Here is a 6,791-nt window from a genome sequence, read left to right as displayed (position 1 = left end):
TTCCCCCTAGCTTAGTAATTTCTTAACACTCAATAAATTATTTTATTCAAGGAGATGTGAGCTCATAAAGTTTGATGAAGAGCTCACATGGGTTGGAGTGAACACACGCAAGAAGGAAACTCACATAATGACATTTGTATTTTAACAGTCATATTAACATACACATGCCTACTATGAACAAATCAGCACATATACTAGAACTAACAAATCTTCATACAGTACCCTCAGGTTAATAAATACACATGCATTTACTAAAGAAAAATAACCCAAAGAGACACTAAAATATACTAGAATTATAATAATAAAATCAATGCACAACAGACTACAAGTTCTGTCACATAGTATAACATCTTAAGGCAAAGAGTAGTTCATGTGTATTAGCACACACAAAAACACAGACAAAGTGCATACAAGAATATACACACACTGAGCTACAAGAATGTGGAGGTGTGTGGCAGAGACATTTTCTCTGCAGGTAGAGGAAATAGGTACCTAATTTAACTAATCCTTCTTAGGCTCCTCTACATTTCTCCCCCGAGGGTCCCTGTTATCTGTGGGCTTGAGTGACCCCTGAGCCCCGCCCTATACCTGTATGGGTGTATGTGTCTGGGTTCCCATAGCCTTTCCCCATGTGTGTGTCTGACTCAGAAATACGTGATTATAACTGCAGCAGTCACAGTGCTAATTGACAGAAAATCAGTCCCTGGGCATGGCGCTAGAGAAGGATATTCTGATCACAATAATATGTGGAGGCATAGCCACCCACAGAACTTGAAGGGAACCTGTTGGTGCCCTGTACAGAATAGGACGTGCATAGCCCATGTACAAGGGGATATAGGGCACGAAGTGAGGTGAGGTGTGTGGAGGCATGTTGAGACTAAGTATAAAATGTGTCTTGTCTCCCTTTTCCCAATCTTGTGTCAATATGCACAACTGCTAAATTCAACATCCTTTGGAGAAAAAAAACTGACTCTCAAATTAGTCTGTGGTGGACAAGGACAGACAGGAGCTGTTAATTAATAAAATGAATGAACTCAGAGAAGAAAGTCTGCAATTGGATGAATGGAGAGAGGTGACTTGATGGAGGATTGGGCTACTGGTGATAAGTTCATGTAGTATGTTGTCTGGAAATATATATATATATATATACACACATACACATACAAAGATAATAAAGTGAGATCCTTTGCACAGCAGGGACTGTTGTCCCGAGGAAGAAGGGAATACAGGAGGGGTATTCACAGCACGGGATAAACTTTTTGATGAAGCCGATGATTTGAACAGAATCATCCTAGATGTAGTAATTACCAATTATATGGGAAATTTGGGGCGATTCAAGGGGAAAACGAAACAGAAGCTAAGTTCAAAATCATCCTATCATCGCAGGGAGATTGGGTGAGTGTTTTAGAAAACGTGAGGAGATGCACCGATTCCCTGAGGGATACTGAGGAGAAGAATCCCCAGACACAACAGGAAGCCAGTAGTGAAGCTTCATTTGGACCTACACCTGGGTCTGAGTCCTGTGCTCTGCAGATCCTGAGGGGTCCCTGCAGCCTAACCTCTTCCACTAGGGTACATTCTTGTCTGGGTTAACTCTGACTTTCCCTCACTGTGTGTGTGTGTTGGCCTGGGTAGACTAGAGAAACAAATCCATAGACACATGCATATTGTGTATAAGAGATATTTTTATATAAAGGGCAATTGTACATTAAGAAAGCATTTTACTCCAGTCAGGTCCAAGCCCATAAGTCCAGTATTAGCCCATATGTCCGATACCAATGTATAAAGTCCTCTTCAGACTCTTGTAATACATAAAATGATCCTGAATGCAAGACGATTTCAGGCCAGTGGGCAGAAACTCTTTGGATCCTTTGGCATTGTAAGCTTTTCAGTGGACACGGGTCTCTACATGGCTTCTCCAGCACCCAGGGCTGCATGGGGTAGGTCCATGTGGCTTCTACTCAGGGATGTCTCACAGGGAGTCTCCCTTGTCAGTAGGGTGTCTCCCAGGGATTAGAGAGAGTGTCTTCCACTTCCAAGATGGAATATGGGATTTCCCAGAATTCTCAGGAGAAGGCCATGCTCACACAGAGGCTTCATTGGCTATGACCCAATTGACAGACCACAACCCTTCCCTGTTTATCCTCTCAAGTCCCAAATTTACACCAGATTATGTAACTACCATACTGTGCATCTTTTGCACAGAAATACAAAGCTGTGTCCTTGAAGTTCTGGTCGACCATTTGAAGTTATAGTATGTCCTTATCATTGTCTTTGGAGATGGTGAATTGGCCCTTTGGAGAGTCCTACCAACACTATTAATGTATGAAACCCACTGCCGCCCCTTCTCCGTGGCTAGGCAGACCCAGTGTATATTATAAAACAGGCAATGAATGCAGAGACTGCAGGACAGAGTCCAGAGAAGCCTCAGGCTGCCTCAAGTCTCCCTCAGATGCCGTAGCTCCACCTCACACTGGACACCTGCAAACACACAGACATCCTGATCATGAAAATCATAACAATTTACTGCCTCTCACTCATGCCCTCTCATACACAATTTCTCTCCATCAAAGCACCTTTTGAAATTCCAAAAAGGAAAATTGAGCTCAATAGAGATTCCATTGTGACTTGATTTGTTCAGTCTTGAATGGGGGTACCTTGGAATTCCAGAGGTGGAGCACCTGTCTAAGAGCTTCAGAGTTGGGACTTGGATGGTTTTCCTCAGCAGGGGAGGGGTCTATTTGTATACCTTCTGCCTATATAGTCATAAGTTATGTTGAATGACTTCTGAGAGAGTCACTCCAAGAGTAGATAAGGATGTTCTAGACATGTTGGAAAGCCCTGCGTGTGGGGTTCATTATGCAGTGTGCTGCTAAACACAAGGTCAGTCATTCTAAATCGCCAATGGCTCTGCAGGGGAAAGAATGCTCTCCACACCCATGAAGGTTTACAGACACAGAAGCCTACAAGGGCAGTCCTATTCTATACGGTTGTTATGAGAAAGGATCGACTTAATGGAAATGTCAACCTACAGTTACAGACACTGCCTTGAAATGTGCACCCCTCCAAATGTGGTGTTTATTATATACTTTTCTTGATGCAGTTAAATATTCCCCGTAGAAATATGTATTTAATCTGAAACAAGCTTCCCTTGTCTAATTCTGTTTTAGATTATTTTTTGGAAAAGAAAATTCACATGCTAAAAGGAAAACCCTCCCAAGTCCCTTCTGGACCTGCCCTTAATTGTCCCCTAGAGCTGGATATGACAGTGGCTCCTGATTCTCGCTCATTCTCTGCAGGTTTGTCCTGTCTTGAATCAAACTTGCTGTCTCCTCACAAGGCTTTTTGCACACCAAGAATTTTAAGGTACTGAGTTAAACCTAGAAGTTCTGTAGACGCTGAAGGTCTCTACATCTCCCAGAGAAACCAAGGCTGTTTGTGAATTTTGATAACACATCGGGACGTTTCCAGGGCATCTTCCAAAAACTAGAGGAAGTCTCCCATGCTCAGGGAGTTGATTGTGCTCTCCAAATCTAGGTATTACGCTTTATAATACCAATGCTTTCTCTTTTATGGGGGCTCTTATGGCTCTTATCACAATCCATGCATTCATCCATTGTCAAGCATATTTGTACATATGCTGCCATCATCATTTTCAAAGTGTTTGCTTTGTACTTGAGCTCTTGATATCAGCTCCTCATTTTCCCCTCCCTCTCCCACTCTCCCTCTTTCATGAACCTTGATAAATTATAAATGATTATTTTAATATTTTGCATTGCCCGCTGTCTCACTTCACCCACTTTCTGTTTGTCCCACTGGGAGGGAGTTATATGTCAATCCTTGTGATTGATTTCCCCTTTCTAGTCCCACTTTCCCATTACCTTCTTTGTATCCCTATTCTCATTATTGGCCCTGAGGGGTCCTGGATTCCCTGTGTTGCGAGATCTTATCTGTAGCAGTGTACATGTTCTGGTCTACTCAGATTAGTATGCTAGAATGGAGGTCATGATAGTGGGGGGAGAAGCATTAAAGAACTAGAGGAAAGGTGTTTGTTTCATCGGTGCTGTAGTGCACCCTGACTGGCTCTTCTCTTTCTTGTGACCTTTCTGTAAGGGGATGTCCAATTGTCTATAGATGGGCTTTGGGTCTCCACTGCACACTCTTCTTCATTCACAAAGATATGATATTTTTTCTTGTTCTGGGTCTTTGATGCCTGCTGATACATGATCACATGTACACCTCATGATCACACAGGCTGGTCTGCTTCTTCCATGTGGGCTTTTTTGCTTCTCAGCTAGATGTCTGTTTATCTTCAAGCCTTTAAGACCCCAGACACTATATCTTTTGATAGCCATGCACCATCAGCTTTCTTCACCACATTTGCTTCTACACCGAATTTGTCTCCCACCATCGTGTTGGGAATGTGAGCATCACAGAATGCTGGGCTTTAGAACAAAGTATTCTTGCATTTGGGGAGTATTGAATTGAGGCCCACTTTGCATCTTCAACCTTACTACCTAACATATAAATATAAGTGCACACATCTATTTCCCTACCATTATATATAAATATATTTACATAGGTACATGCCTATATTTAGACCTCTATAAATGCCCTTTGCCTCCTAGTTTGTTTCTCTATTTCTTTTTACTTTCCTCTTGCCCCACTACCATGTTTGGCCTTCATTTGGGTTTCAGTAATTCCTCACTCTTATTTAGCCTTTGATTAATCCCCACTAGGCATCCTATGCCTTTTCTTCATCTATTTTAGTTCATTTGTTCTTAACTTGTCCTTGGGTTGTTTGACCCCCCCCCCTCCCTTCTTTACTCCCATCTCTCCTTCTCCCATGTCCCCCTCCCCACCCCACCCCAGGAACCACTGGTCCTATTTTTTCCTTCTCTTGATTGTTTATCCCGTCTTTTATCTAGATGGATAAGCAGAGACAGTAATAAGCACAAAAACAAGGCAAATCCAAAGAAAACAACAAAGGAAGACAAAACCAACCAAACAAACAGCAATAACAACAAAAAGTTAGTCAATGACAAAACAAGAAAAGCCTATGAATCATTCCAGGTCTATTTTTAGACTTTCAGGAATGTTTTCCAGTCGAGTCTGAAGGGGTGGTATGCCACACTCTGTTCCCAAAGTCTAATTTTTGTATTCCCCAGGGTTTTTATTGCTTTGCTTCCCTTGCTGTTGCATGCCCTTATTTTTGCCCCAATGTGATGGGGTCAGATCAGACACAAGTCCCACACTGAGTCTCCAGTGTTGTCCCCATAGTGATACGGTTCAGTTAGGGACATCATGTCTTGTGTTGGGACCGGCCCTATGATCCTCTCTGTGCATTGTCTGCTGTGAGCAGCAATATTGTCCTGGGGGATTAGTAGGTCAGAATGTGTTCTTCTCACTCTCCTACCCTCTTTGTTTCTCCTGGGTGCTCTAATCAGACATGCTCCTTTCCCCAAGCTTCAGATTCAGTGCTGTCCTCTGAAGTGCCTTCTGTGGGTGGGGGTCGGGAGAAGGGAAAGGGGAGAGTCCACATAGTTGCGATTGGGGCCAGCCCCACTATATGATTTGTAATGACTATGAGATACTTTGATGCTTTATTAAGAATCTCAAATTGTCGGCCCCAGTCACTGAGCCGCCGCCGAGGACTCAGCAGCCTCCCCCTGGAGCCCCCTCGCTTCCCGACGCTCCGTCCCCCCTGCCCGCCTTCTCCAGCCGCCGCCTTCCGCAGGCCGTTTCCACCGAGGAAAAGGAATCGTATCGTATGTCCGCTATCCAGAACCTCCACTCTTTCGACCCCTTTGCTGATGCAAGTAAGGGTGATGACCTGCTGCCTGCGGGGACAGAGGATTATATCCATATAAGAATTCAACAGCGCAACGGCAGGAAGACCCTGACCACTGTCCAAGGGATCGCTGATGACTACGACAAAAAGAAGCTAGTGAAGGCCTTTAAGAAGAAATTTGCCTGCAATGGTACTGTGATTGAGCATCCAGAATATGGAGAAGTGATTCAGCTCCAGGGTGACCAGCACAAGAACATATGCCAGTTCCTTGTAGAGATTGGACTGGCTAAGGACGACCAGCTGAAGGTTCATGGGTTTTAAGTGCTTGTGGCTCACGGAAGCTTAAGTGAGGATTTCCTTGCAATGAGTAGAAAAATTCCCTCTGTCCCTTGTCACAAGTTTAAAACCTCACAGCTTGTATGATGTAACCATTTGGGGTCCACTTTTAACTTGGACTAGTGTAACTCCTTCATGCTGTAAACTGAAAAGAGCCAAAAAAAAAAAAAAAAGAATCTCAAAATGTCAGTTTCTCCATGTTTCAAAAATACAACTGTCAATTATTTCAGAAATGGTAAAATCAGGTTTGGTTTGGTTTTCTCTTCACAGGAGATACTTGGGTTGGGATTCACATAATACAGTTTCAGCCTACAGTAATTTGGAAAAAAGAATTAGGATGGACAGAAACTGATTGTGTTGAGTGAAGCACATGGAAGTCAGAATTTAACGACATAGTGAGACTACCGGTCCTTCTGAGATTGATTTCAACTTGTCACCGGTGTGATTTCTTTCTTCCCTGTCTTCTCAGGAAGAACATGGGCTTTTAATTTTTAGGATCTGCCCTCTAGGAAAATAAGAGGCATGCGACCTAGTTGCTGAAGTGTCCTTAAAGTGGTTCTCTACATGGGTGAATTGGGAAACTCCAAACGCAAGAGCAAACAAACACTTGGCATCCCCTGCACCTGCTCCAGTGGAAAAGACTGTCTCCCATGTACCCTGAGCT

General features: G+C 43.3%; 1 pseudogene; it reads left to right on the top strand.

Annotated features, from left to right (window-relative positions):
• Positions 1-5,657: 5,657 nt before the first annotated feature.
• Positions 5,658-6,261, top strand: LOC142443361 (eukaryotic translation initiation factor 1 pseudogene; annotated as a pseudogene).
• The last annotated feature ends 530 nt before the right edge of the window (positions 6,262-6,791 follow it).

Source organism: Tenrec ecaudatus, chromosome 3 (genome assembly GCF_050624435.1).
Source record: "Tenrec ecaudatus isolate mTenEca1 chromosome 3, mTenEca1.hap1, whole genome shotgun sequence".
NCBI lineage: Eukaryota > Metazoa > Chordata > Mammalia > Afrosoricida > Tenrecidae > Tenrec > Tenrec ecaudatus.
Note: the sequence above shows the minus strand (reverse complement) of the source record. Positions and strands in the feature narration are given on the sequence as shown.